A 12,977-nucleotide genomic window follows, 5' to 3' on the forward strand; every position below is an offset into this window, starting at 1 on the left:
GAGTGTATCTGTGACACAAACCAGAATGAGAAAAGAATCAGAGAGTAAACAAGCAGCTTAAAGAAACAGGGATTAAAAGAATTGAATCGCCAGTCTATGTCTGACGCAGGATACAGCATGCTTGGGGCTGGTGCATGGGGATGACCCAGAGAGATGTTATGGGGAGGGAGGTGGGAGGGGGGTTCATGTTTGGGAACGCATGTAAGAATTAAAGATTTTAAAATTAAAAAAATAAAAAACTAAACTGTTAAAAAATAAATAAAAATAAAAAATAAAAAATAAAGAAACAGGGATTAACAAATTCTTATGGTAGATACAGAAATCAATTAATCCATAAGGAACCATCATTTATTACAACTTGAGCTTCCCTTTTAAAATGATTAGTATAAAAGACTACAGGATGAAAGGTTAAGATGTGTATAGAGTAGTCTTGCTTTTAGCAATGGGAGATCAGGAGATTTGGACCAATCTTCTCTCTGAGGATAACTAATGTACATACACACAATACATATACATATTCTGCTTGAAAGCACTGGATACTGAGCAAGATAGTAACGATCCAGTGTTTGGATTTTCCCTCTGATAGAATTTACTGACTCAGGAAGAGGCAGCCAAAGGGCTATGCAGTACTGTTCCGCAGCTTCATGGAGATAAAATCACAAATGTTGTAGTCTTAGGCTTGGTAAGAGAGTCTAAAACAAAAGTGTTAGTTGCTCAGTCATGTCCAACACTTTTCCCCTCATAGACTGTAGCCTGCCAGGCTCCTCTGTCTATGGAATTCTCCAGGCAAAAATACTGACGTGGATAGCCATTCCCTATTCCAGGGGATCTTCCTGACTCAGGGATCGAACCCAGGTCTCCTGCACTGCAGGTGGATTCTTTACCATCTGAGCCACCAAGCAAGCCCAAAAGAGTCTAAGTCACCCTAACAGGGTAAACCAGAAGGAGACTGGCTCTTACAGCTATTTAAGTTGAGCTTTGAATCATCTTCATCCCCAAAATTGGATTAAGATGATTTCAAATTTAAGAGCTGCCAGCCATGTGGTAGAAGAAAACATAAGTCTTCCTCTAAGAAAGAACTTATCTTACACATCAAGTTATTTCTGCGCATAATTTTTCAATACAGCTTCTGAAACCCAATAAAATAACAGCAAGAAGACAAGAACAAGAAACATAGAGCCAACAGATGATGGAAAGAGACGCACAGTAGATCCAGATATTAGACTTATCAGGCATGAATTTTAAGATAACTATAGTTGCTAAGTGATGATAACTATTGAAATTGGGTGATGGATTTTTGTGGGTTCTCATATATTTTCCTCCACTTTACAGGATATATTGTGATTTTTTTTTTCCATGATGAAAAGAAAAAAATTCTGTGAATCAATCCAAAGAAAATCCTAGTTGGCTCTTTTGTCATCACCACATCAGAAACACACTGAACACCACTGTCAAGGGAAACATCACATCATCTTTCTGACATTCATCAGAGTTTGGTAAGTCATGAACAGCAATGAAATACTGAAAGTAGAAAGACAAAACTATATTTACTCTTTCAAGGAAATAAAAGGCCAGATTGTGAATTCAGCACAGAATAGCATTTACTTTTAAAGGACATTTCAAATTAAAGAACAACTAAGTAGAAATTCTAGAAATGAAAAATACAATAGCCGAAGTGAAGACCTCAATGGCTCAGTTTAGAGCAATTTATGCACAACTGAAATCAGACTTAATGAACTAAAACTAGTGACATAAGAAAAATGCTTAAAGAGGCAAAAAGTTGGAAAATATTTTTCAAATAGGGTAGGAAAATATTGAGAAGCTCTAATATACTTCTGGAATCCTAGAGAGAAAGGAAAGCAATAAATGAGTCAAAAACAACATATTAAGAAACAGTGGCTAAGAATTTTCCCAAATGATGAAAAACAATAAATTGAGGATTTGAGAAGTCCTACAAATTCCAAATAGGGTATGGAAGTCCTCACGTAGGCTTTACTAGCCAAACCACAGTAAAACTGCTGAAAACCAAAAACAAAGAGATATTTTAAATGCAGTTAGTGTAGGTGGGTCATGTAGGAGACCCAGTTCAATCCCTGGATCAGGAAGATCCCCTGGAGAAGGAAATGGCAACCCACTCCAGTATTCTTGCCTGGAGAATTCTATGAACAGAGGAGCCTGGTGAGCTATAGTGCATGGGGTTGCAAAGAGTTGGGCAGGGCTGAGCAACTAACACTTCCACTTTGAGGGTACAAAGAAAACTGCCTTTAAAGAAGCAGTGAGACCAACAACCATCTTCTCAAAACATGAAAATGAATACCAAGTGAAATTTCTTCAAGGTAGGTGCCTTTTGGTGCTTCCCAGGTGGCGCAGTTGGTAAAGAATCCACCATGCAGAAGACATGTTCAATCCCTGGGTCAGGAAGATCCCCTGGAGAAGGAAATGGCAACCCACTCCAGGATTCTTGTCTGGAAAATCCCATGACAGAGGAGCCTGGTGGGCCACAGTCCATGGGGTTGCAAAGAGTCGGACATGACTGAGCACACACGTAGTATAGGCGCCTTTTGAGAGGAAAAAGGAATGACTGGGAAGAGACAAGAGGAGGCCCTAAGGGCTGCTGTTGATATTTTACTTCTTGACCTTGATGTGCTTACAGATATTTACTCCATGATTAACCACTGAACTATATATTTTTATGGTTAGTGTAGTTTTCTGTATGTTTATCATAGTTCATAATATGTTTAAAAAGCAGGTTGTGGTTGAAAGAACTCTAATTATTAAATAATCATGTAATAACTGTCAGGCTGTGCTTAGCTCTTTTGGAAAGCAAGCTATATTGTACAGTAAAATTTTAGGCTACAGAAGGAGAATCCCAAATATTTGAGATTAAAAAGTTCTATGAAGCCAAGGTGTGTAATTGAAACCAGTCTATCCTCTTCTTTCTTGTTTGTGATCCTGAAGAAGCCTGACTGTAAAGACCAAATACATATGCTAATCACAAACAGTCATATCAATAATATGTTAAATATGCTTTCAAAGTGCTTAGTGGAAACCTTTGAAAGCCATTTGCCTCCAAACCCTTAACCATACACCATCCGCTGCTTTTATTATTTGTCAAGTTTTGCATTACTGAATTTAATAAACAAAGGGGCCAGACTAGGTCTTCTATAATTATTTCATCATTAATCATGCCATCTTTGATCATTGACTTTTCTCTACAATAAAATATGTAAGCCATCAAAATTATAGGATGGAAATATATTGATGCCATTCTCTCTAGATGTGGTAAGCTGCATCCATGCTGCCTCTTATACTCAGGGTTGCCATGAAAATGTAAGCTAATTGCACATAGTAAGAGTTTTAATTGATGGGTACCTGACCATTACAGCAATTTCCACTTCCAGAAGCATCCTAGCTGACATTGTTATAGATTAACATAACTGAAAAAAGTGGGACTAATTGGAGCAATTAATTAAAAATACACAATTAGCTTCCACGGCAGAGATATTTTTTCAGTTTTCACCCTCATTGCTTGAGGCCTATTAGGATTGTATGGAGTCTTACTACATGGGGGTTGTCTGTGCTGATAATTAAAAAGGAGAGACTTGGAAAGAGGGGGAAAACAGAGGGGACAACTCACAGGCCAACCAGGTGATGGAGTCTGGCCAGTTTCCCTCGGGATGAGCCAAGAGTAGAGCAAAGGTCGGGAGCCTGAATGAGAACACAAGGTGGTGTCTAAATAAGAGCCCCAGAAACTGAGGGGTTTCATTCTCTTACCAGTTCCTCTGTCTGAAAAGAAGGAAGGTAACTAGCGCTTGTCTGTCTACTTCCTAAGGATATGGAGCAGAGTCAGGGACGACTTCAGTATTGTCAGGAAAAGAACACTGCCCCTTTGCCCTTCACCCTCACTGCCATCCAGCCTGAGGTTGGAGGACCTCAAAGTTTGGCAGCTGGTTCCTAGAATAAAATCTGATTTCTCTGGTCCCATGTTGGAGTGATAAGAAGGATTCAGCACATTTCTAGAAGGACGTGAAGAATCAAGAAAAGGAGATATTCTCATCCACTCACATCCTGGTCTCACAGCAAACTGACCTAGCTCTCACCTGAAACATGCAGAGAATGTGCCAATGAGCCTGAGCTACAGGGTATATCACAGAAATTCCTTTTTTATACTTAAAATCAAGATGTCAGGGTGAAGCTTTTACCACAAAGGAAGCTGAAAGTGAATGAGTAAAGAGTAAAGATTCTTATTGGTCAAAGTCTGAGAAAGGTCACTACATGATGTCACGAGTCCATCCACAGAGGACCTGCCCGGGTTTTCCTTGGCACCCTTTCCCTGGGCACTCTGCTAGGAAGTACCATCCTACATAGGCTCGATTCTTCCCATGATCTCCTCTGCTCCAGTGGGATGGAGCTAGAATCCCAGTGACAGTCTATGTAAAGAGGATGCTCCAGTGAGCAAGTGATATGACTTAGGCTCCAAAGAGAGCTCTTTGTCACAGCTGTTTTCACGCTCTGGTACATGTCACATCTGAAAAAGAAGATGGACTTGATGATTCTTGGTTACAAATAAACCAGGTCACTGTTTCAGCATTTTAGTTCAAGCACAGGATTGTAGATACATGTTTTTCTATGATACTTCCACAGACTGAAGATGACAAGTGTAGTGGCAAAATACTGACCAGTTCCATAAATTCCTACATATTTAATAGAAACAAATAGTGAATGCTAGAAAACAGTGCAAAACCATTCTAAAAGTCGCTTAGCTAAAAATTTGAATAGGTAATGCTAGTGATGATTATATAGAGGAAAAGGTAAAATTTACCTTTATTTTCCCTCTTGATTCAACACTTAGCTATTGTAGCAATGTTGATACATTTCTCTTTAACCTCAAACATATTTGCATTTTCTTTGCCATCCTCTGGCTGAACACACATAAATCATAGCTACTTGTGCTTGGTAAATATGTTCATCACACAGGCAATCAAAAATTTATGATGCTTCAGTGACTGATGAAAAAATGCCAAAACATTTTAATTGCTTTATATACCCATGGCTTCAAGCTCACTCTAACAAAACCAATTAAGGCACTGGCATAACATTTGGCGGCAGCGAACAAATAGATGTAACCTCAAATTACATTCATTACCAAAACTGTTTCCGTTGTTAAGGATGAGAAAAATTGTGTTGAATTAGAATATTATAGATGATAGTTAGACCAAGAGGTACCAATAGGGTGCTTAGAAATCAGCCTCCCCACCTTACCAGAACTGTAAAAATAAAAACAAAAACAAAAACCCCAGAAATTCACAAGAAAGAAAATAAAAAAGGAAGCAAATAACTATTATTATTAATATATGTCTGTGGGCCCAGAATCAAAGGCCAAAGTGTGGAGAAGTTGGTATAGACAATAACTTCTCATTTTTTTTCTATTTGAATTCAGCCTAAATAGCTTTAGACTAAAGTAAACTGACATACCAGTACAGGAAGGAACATAATCAGAGACAGATAATAAGAAGCAGTGATTTTCCCCAGTTCTTGGCCCAAGAACTGACCCCAACCTGACCACTGCCCAAGGAAGAAGAGAATAAAAGGGAGATAACAAGCTAGCTCGGCCTTGCCCTGTTTAGGAATGGTCTTGGACTTGAAAATTCAGCTCTTATACAGAAAAAAATAGGAAGTAACAAGCTACAATCAATGGCTAAATGTGATACTAGGAAAGTATCATTTGGGTGAATCAGGAAAGCTCTCAGCTGAGAGTAACAGAAAATCCATCTAACACCGACTCAACTAAGAGCATGTTTAACCCTCAGCAAAAGTCTGGATGCAGGCAATGGTTAGTGTCAGTCCACCAGCTAAAAGATAGCAGAGCCATGTTGTCTATTCTCTTAGTCTTTCTCTTGGCTCTCTTACCTCATGGTTGCAAAATGGCCTTCAAAATCTAGGCATCATATCTGAATTCAAGGCTAGAAGTAAGGGAAAGGGGTTTCAGGATCACTACACTTTTATTTGGAAAGTGCAACGCTTCCCCAAAGCTGCCAGCAGAATCTTGTTTCCGTGTAATCGGACAAAACTATGTCCTATGGCCACTCTTGGCTGTGAAAGAGTATGAAAAAGTTAAGTATTGGGATGCGGGGGAGGGACTTCTCTTTCTTCCAGAGAAAGAGTAAGTTGTGGGGCCAGAGGCAAGACAGAAATGAGGAAATAAAAGCCTTTAAGGACATAAGGTAATCATCTGGCATCAGATTTTCAGGTAACATCATTAGAAGCGAGGAGGAAATATTCCCTTCTGTACTTCTCACACACAGGAAAACATTTCACCAAAGAGCAGACTCTCTCACGCCAGCTTACCCTAACAGGATGAGCGTCAATAGTTTCCCTAGACTAACAACTAAAAGGGCCCAGACATGCCTGGAGCATCATAAAACCTGACAGGTCAAACTACGCACAGGCCTTCTGTAGTAATTCTACCAAGTCATGTACAGTCTTCTTCAGTTCAGGCCTTCCGGAGTATTTCTATCACACAGAGTCTTCTTCCGTATTTTTCTCTACCAAATCACAAATCAGACGGGGAAATGATGGTTACCCCAAGATAAGGACAATGGATGGCCTGGTGCAGAAAATGCCAAAATCAATGACGTACTTGACAAACGACTCAACAGTGGTTAGAACGGCAGAACAATTACCATGTGCTACTTCTGAAGCAGCCTCAGAGGTAGAAAGTTCAGAGATGAAATAGGAAAAAGGAGAAAAAGCCCTGCAAAAGTTTTCTAAAAGCTAATTGGTAAGATGGAAGGAACAGGGGGAACTATTTTGGTGCAGAGATGACCTCATTTTACCCCCCAAGTATGTGCAGATCCACTTGGGGCAGAATATTTTGGCCAGACTCTAATTTCACAGTATGTTTTTCAAACTAATGAGGCAAACATATACCACTTAGATCCTAATGTGCTGTGATAGCAGAGAGCTTTGAAGCATTTTTCATTTGCTCATTAGCAAAGTGGTTATGAACCCTTTCTATCAACTAGATGCACTGAGGAACTTTTAAACTTATATTCGCATTGGTCCTCCAACTCCCCAGAAATTCTGATTTCATTGGCTCAGGTACAGCCTGTTTTATGTTTGTTTGTTATTTAAAACTCTTGCATGGATTCCAAAGTAAAAGCCAGAGTTGAGAAAAATTGGATTAAAAATAATACTCAATGGCATTGAGGGTACAGTCAGAACATAAAAACACTAATGAGTGAAAATTAGTATCATCTGTCTGACATGCAAACCAACAATAAGTTAGATGCCTAAACTAATTGATTCCCTTTCTAAGAATATATCCTAAAGAAATGGGCAAAGAATCAAAGATTAATATACTAAAATGTTCACTGCAACATTAGTTATTATCAACTGACTCCAACAATGAATACAATTGAATTACCTGACTCATTTGTTAAAATGTTTTCAAAGAAAAAACTTCCAAAGTGTTAACAATGGTCTCATAATGGGATTATATCCATAATAATCATTTTTAATAGTTTTATGCATTTTCTCAAATCTATATACACATGTTAATTTTAAAATCAAGAAAAAACCAAAAAACATTTCTTTCCAAAGTCTTCGGTTTCAGTATTTGTGGGACCCTCATTTGGCTGGAAAAATCTGATTACTGCCATATTCACTGCGTACAGGGCTTTTAGTTTGAAGTAAAACTTAGGTTTCCATCATTAAATGATCAGATCAAATAAGCTGTAGAGAAATATTCAAAATACCTTTTAGAGAAAACTTTCATAGCTTCTTTATAAAATTAGCTCTATTTCATGAAAAGTATAATTTAATCTTCAAAAATATAATTTTAAAGGACTATAGCTACATGCAGTCAGTAGGTATAATGAAATTAGCCCAAATTTTCTAAAACATTGTTGCCAAAGATGTTATTCTCCTAGGAGAAATTTAACCAGAAATGTTTTTGAATATGTTAAATATATAGGATAATCCATAATAGATTAAGCAACACAGGAAAGCTGTGGATATTCATTTATAAAGGTGTTTGTTCCTGCAGAACTGGACACTCCGCTTTCTCTCCTTATTCTGTACTTCTCATTTTGCCCCCATGATCCTTTCCCCCGAAAAGAAAGGTAGTTCCCTGCCCCTCTGAACTCAAATATTTACAATATTTACACTTGCTTTATTTAGTTTTGCTTCATGGAAACTCACGGCTGGGCCAAGCACACTGCAGCATTGGTTTCCAATTTCACATTCCCCAGGAAAAAACAGCTGGCTCAATGTCATGGTTATTGAGTTAATTGCTGTTTTGATGACTTAGGGTAATGACTTGCATAAGCCCCTAATTTAAACCTTCAGAAAATGTGCACAAGCTCTGCTGGGTATAGACAAGAGTCCAGTCTGAGTCACCAAGCTACAGAGAAAGATGGCTGCTGCCACACCAGCTGGGGAAGGAGGAAGAGAATCTGGCCACGCTGTTAGCACTCAGGGGTGAGGACCACTGGCTATTTGTTTAGCAGCCATAGGTAAGGAAAAGGGCTCTTTCTCAGTAGTTTGGGGGAGTCCAGTGTGACTACTGTTCAGGTCATGAGGCTTGAATTTGCTAGAGGAAGGAACACCTAGAGGATGGTTACCTCTAGACACACAGAGGAATATCACTGGGATTATGCTCAGCCAATAATGCACAAAAGGAGACAAACTAAAAACCGGTATGGTTAGAGTCTCCATTTGTTAAAGGCAAAGAAAATGGGCTGTAGACTGCAACCTAAGCAGGCCCAGCAAAGGAGTTGAGTGTAAATGAACTCAGAAAAACCTATAAAGTAGGTGGTTGGAAGAAAAAGAAAATAAAATAGGTGGTTGGATGTGGGTACTTTCCACCTGCTGTACGCTATGTGCTGAGCTGCTCTGCAGGGCCCACCCAGGTCCTATCTTTGCTTTCACACACATTGTGAGTTAATTTCTACTAGCTCCAAAATAGTAAAGGCAAGGCTGGCTGACAACATCCCAAGTGCTGGCCCTCCTTGGGTCTGTCTTACATTTTGGATGGAGAGGAGAGAGGGTATGGGGAAATTCAGGAAAAACACTGGTTGAGCCTGGCAGGACAAGCAGATCCTTCATCCCCAAGACCCCAACAGCAGCTTCTATGAAGGGACCTAAGGCAGCTCCATTTCTCTGTCATCTTCTAGGGGTTGAGGGAAATGAAGACAGAAACTGTAATAGAACTAAAGGGACCTTAGAGGTCACATGAGACTCACTTAAATTTCAATGAACAAATCAAGACAGCATGTCTTCTCTGAAAAGTCACTGGTGATTCTTTTAACCTTCATAAATACTTTACCCCTATCTCAATTCTGCCAGAACCCTAGAACTTCAGAGGGATCTAAGACTGCAATCCTTGAAAGAATACCCATAACCATATTGTTATCACAATGAGTGAACATTTATTATGTTCCAGGTACTGTATTAAAACTTGAAGTTGAGTATGTCATCCTCATTGTCTCCACTATCAATGATTCCCAGATACAGAAACAACCTTAGAAAGAGGAAGGTTTTAACCCTGATGACACAGAAAGAATGGGGATCCAAGATTAATCCCAGGCAGCCCCATGACAGAACCACTCACTGTAGGAGGCGGGGGTGGGGGCAGGTAAAGAAGCGGTAGCAGAGGTGAGTCAGTCACACCTGAGTGCTGACACTATATCAGCCTCTTTGCTAAGCACCTTTCACCCACTTCTGCTATTACAACATCTTAAAGATAAGTTTGTTTCATCAACTCCTAGCTTACACATAAGAAAACTGAAGTTCAGAGGGGTTAGATGATTTCTCTCTGGTCCTCCCAGAGAAATAAATGCTGGAACTAGCATTAGAATCCAGACAGCCAGATTCCCCAGTGTTTTTGGACCCAATATTTTTGCAGCTACCAGGAAGAAAAGCTCACTGAGAGGTCTGGCTGGTAATTTGAATCTTGAACATATTCTAATCTCTAGAAGGATAAGGAAAGTTTCATTTTGTGTTGGCTGAGGTTTTCTATTATTTGATTTCTTTTTCTTAAAAAGCATGAAAAAGGGACAATTATGAGGGTCTTCCAACACTGTAACTCCACCTTAAATAGAGATGGTATAACAGCACAGAGAAAAAGTCAATCAATCATTCTTCCTCATGGACTACAAGTTTAATCACGAGGGGGATGTAAGACCAACGACCACTAAAAATAGTACATGTAAATTAAAGAGGGTTGTTCTTGAGTACCATTATCTTTTTCATAGACACAACATAAAAAAAATTTCTTCACAGTAAATACAAACTACAGCGTGAGACCTGAATTCAGATGCTTGTTGGAGTCTATTACACACAGTATTATTTCCCTGGTATTTGATGAAAGTGAGAAAGGATGATGAACATTTTGGCAGGCTTTATACTGGGCTGATCAATATTTTCCATTTCCCCATTTATATGCTCCTACAACTCACCAGGCGAGAGGACAAGTTAACCAGATACGGCAGGAGAGAAAGGGTCAAGCAGAACCCATAAGTCAAGGCAAAAAGAGAAGGGAAAAATTAATGGAAAGAAGCTGGAGGAAGAAGAGAGGGTTAGAGAAACACAGCAACAAGCTCACAAAATAGCTTTTGAAGTGACCAGTACACATATAATGGAGGTGGCAGAGTGAGTGAGCGAGCACCTTAAAGGAAATCAGTCCTGATGCTGAAGCTCCAATATTCTGGCCATCTGATGTGAAGAACTACTCATTGGAAAAGACTCTGAAGCTGGGCAAGATTGAAGGCAGGAGGAGAAGGGGGCAACAGGACGAGACGGTTGGATGGCATCACCGGCTCAATGGGCATGAGTTTGAGCAGGCTCTGGGAGATGGTGATAGACAGGGAAGCCTGGTGTGCTGCGGTCCATGGGGCTGCAACAAATTGGACATGACTGAGTGGCTGAACTGACTGAACTGATCCACCCCACACCAGCCCAGCGTTGTCTGTGTGTCTCCACATGACTGGTAACAACCCCAGAAGTTTCAGGTCCCAGACACACCACAAAGAGGAGATCCAGAAGGGAACTTTGAAACTCTAGTCAGTTTCAACATCCAAGATCTGTCTCAGTACGCCAAGCCCTAGCTTGTGCTCCAGGCTCCCTGACACCGCTGGGTTTGAGTGCCTTGCTTACTGGGTCCCCACTTTCCCTAAAGACTTGAAAGTTGGCAGTAATGGAAGAAAGGTGTGAAGATCTCAGGATAAAGTCAAGTCTTAGGTGGATTACCAGCAAATACCTGTCTCCTGGCATGCTCTGGTGGGCTAGGATGGGGAACTGTATCAGAGCCCATTGCTAAGTTTCTTCAACTAAATTAAGCAGAGCTTTGGGACAGATTTAAGAGTATCAAGGCCAAACCATCACACAACCATGCAATCAGGAAACACCCACAAGGTCAGTGTTAGAAACATGGACATCAGAATCCATAAAAAGCCAAGAGAGTAATGAAGAATGAGATCAGGAATGGTGAAGACTCAAGTCAGGCTTCCTAGGAAGAAAAGGAAAAAGGTGGACAGTCACCAAGGATCTAGGTGCTTGTACAGATGGGAGAAGAGACACACACAACTCCAGCAAGAGCGCCTCCGATGCCTTCAAAGGACCTGCTACACCTGTTCCAGTCTCTTACAGTTGATTCTTCCTCATGAATGTATCCCTAGGGGCCCCTCAATCTGCTTGCTTTCCCATACTTTCTGGATGAGAACGGATGTCTCTTAAATTTGCTTCTGGGCTACCCACCACCCCATCTACATACAATAAACTAATAACCCACAAATCAACAGGATGACCTTCTGTGAAGCTCCAGTTGACACAGCTATGCAGACAAAGAAGAGCCATCAGATGAGCCTGTGGCCTCATGAGATACACACTTGATAAGTTATCCCTAGGAAGGGCAAGAAAGAATATGACACCAAGGCATCAAAAAGGACTTTGTTTCATTTGGAGTTTGAAATGTTAATTAGAAGTTTTACATGTTGGAAATAAGTTGTTATATGATGTTCAGTGCTTTTCAATATTTTTTTTAATGAATCAAAATAAAAAACAAAAAATTATGAGAGAGGAAGGGCGGATTGCGGGATAGATGGGGGAGGGGCAGGGCTGGAGGGGAAGGAGAGGAAAGGTGGAGATCGGATGGGAGTGAGAGGGAAAGAAGAAACAGTCCTGTGAGGCTCTGTGAAGCTGAGTGAACAGAGGGGTCAGCTGACATTGAAGCCAAGCTGCACTGAGGTCCTTTCAGATATCCAAACAAAAGGAAGAATGAAGAAGTTTTAGAAGCCGTGAACACACAGACATTCTTAGAATCCAAAGAAGGACCCAGAGAAGTCTCAGAAACAGTATAACCTGAGCCTCCAAAGGAAAGAAGAGAATTATGGTCAACAGGTAAATTTCATCAATGTTCTCAGAATTTCAGGGACCTGGTAACGATATGAAACTCCCATCAAATGCTTTCAATTAATTTGTCAAGTCTAGCAAGGCAGTGTTTTTCTGGGTTAGAACAGAAGCTCAGGAGAAAACAGAATTCACTTTGCAGTTAAATTCTGAACCAATCTGTCAGGAAATGGACCTTTTCTATGATGGAGCCCCTGGACCACATTTACATTTCTGAAATAGAAATATGAGCAGTAAACATACCACCTGGGAACCGTCTACCTCCTATGCTAGAAGCACAAAAATCCATTCCCTCTTGTGCTAAGAAAGAAAACTGGACTTTTTTTTCTCTCATAAGACTTGAAATATTCAAAACTAGCAGCTTATCAAATTTTCAGTGTTGGAGAGAAGAAAAAATTTCAAACATGTATTGATTGTTTCCTCTCATTAACTGAATCCTGGTAATGGCAGAGAATTCATAACTAACTGCCGGCCAAATACATCCTCTCATTAACTCCAGCCACTTAATTATGTCAATTGAAAGGTTCTAATTTTATTATGTCTTTTCAGATACTTAAATTCATTTATTG

The 12,977-nt window shown here is 39.9% G+C and overlaps 1 protein-coding gene and 1 long non-coding RNA gene across 4 annotated transcripts in view; one reads left to right on the plus strand and one right to left on the minus strand.

The window, feature by feature from the left end:
• Nucleotides 1-12,977, minus strand: part of LOC105607964 (uncharacterized) — a 185,836-nt gene that overhangs the window by 141,829 nt on the left and 31,030 nt on the right. The gene's annotated exons all lie outside the window — the stretch shown is intronic.
• The window catches only part of LOC121818642 (WAS/WASL-interacting protein family member 3-like), a 44,637-nt gene that overhangs the window by 180 nt on the left and 31,480 nt on the right, over nucleotides 1-12,977 (plus strand). The window contains exon 2 of the mRNA XM_060409408.1: nucleotides 1,333-1,496. The gene's annotated coding sequence lies outside the window, so the exon portion shown is untranslated. The remainder of the gene's footprint in view (nucleotides 1-1,332; nucleotides 1,497-12,977) is intronic.

This window comes from Ovis aries, chromosome 2, assembly GCF_016772045.2.
Source record: "Ovis aries strain OAR_USU_Benz2616 breed Rambouillet chromosome 2, ARS-UI_Ramb_v3.0, whole genome shotgun sequence".
Taxonomy (NCBI): domain Eukaryota; kingdom Metazoa; phylum Chordata; class Mammalia; order Artiodactyla; family Bovidae; genus Ovis; species Ovis aries.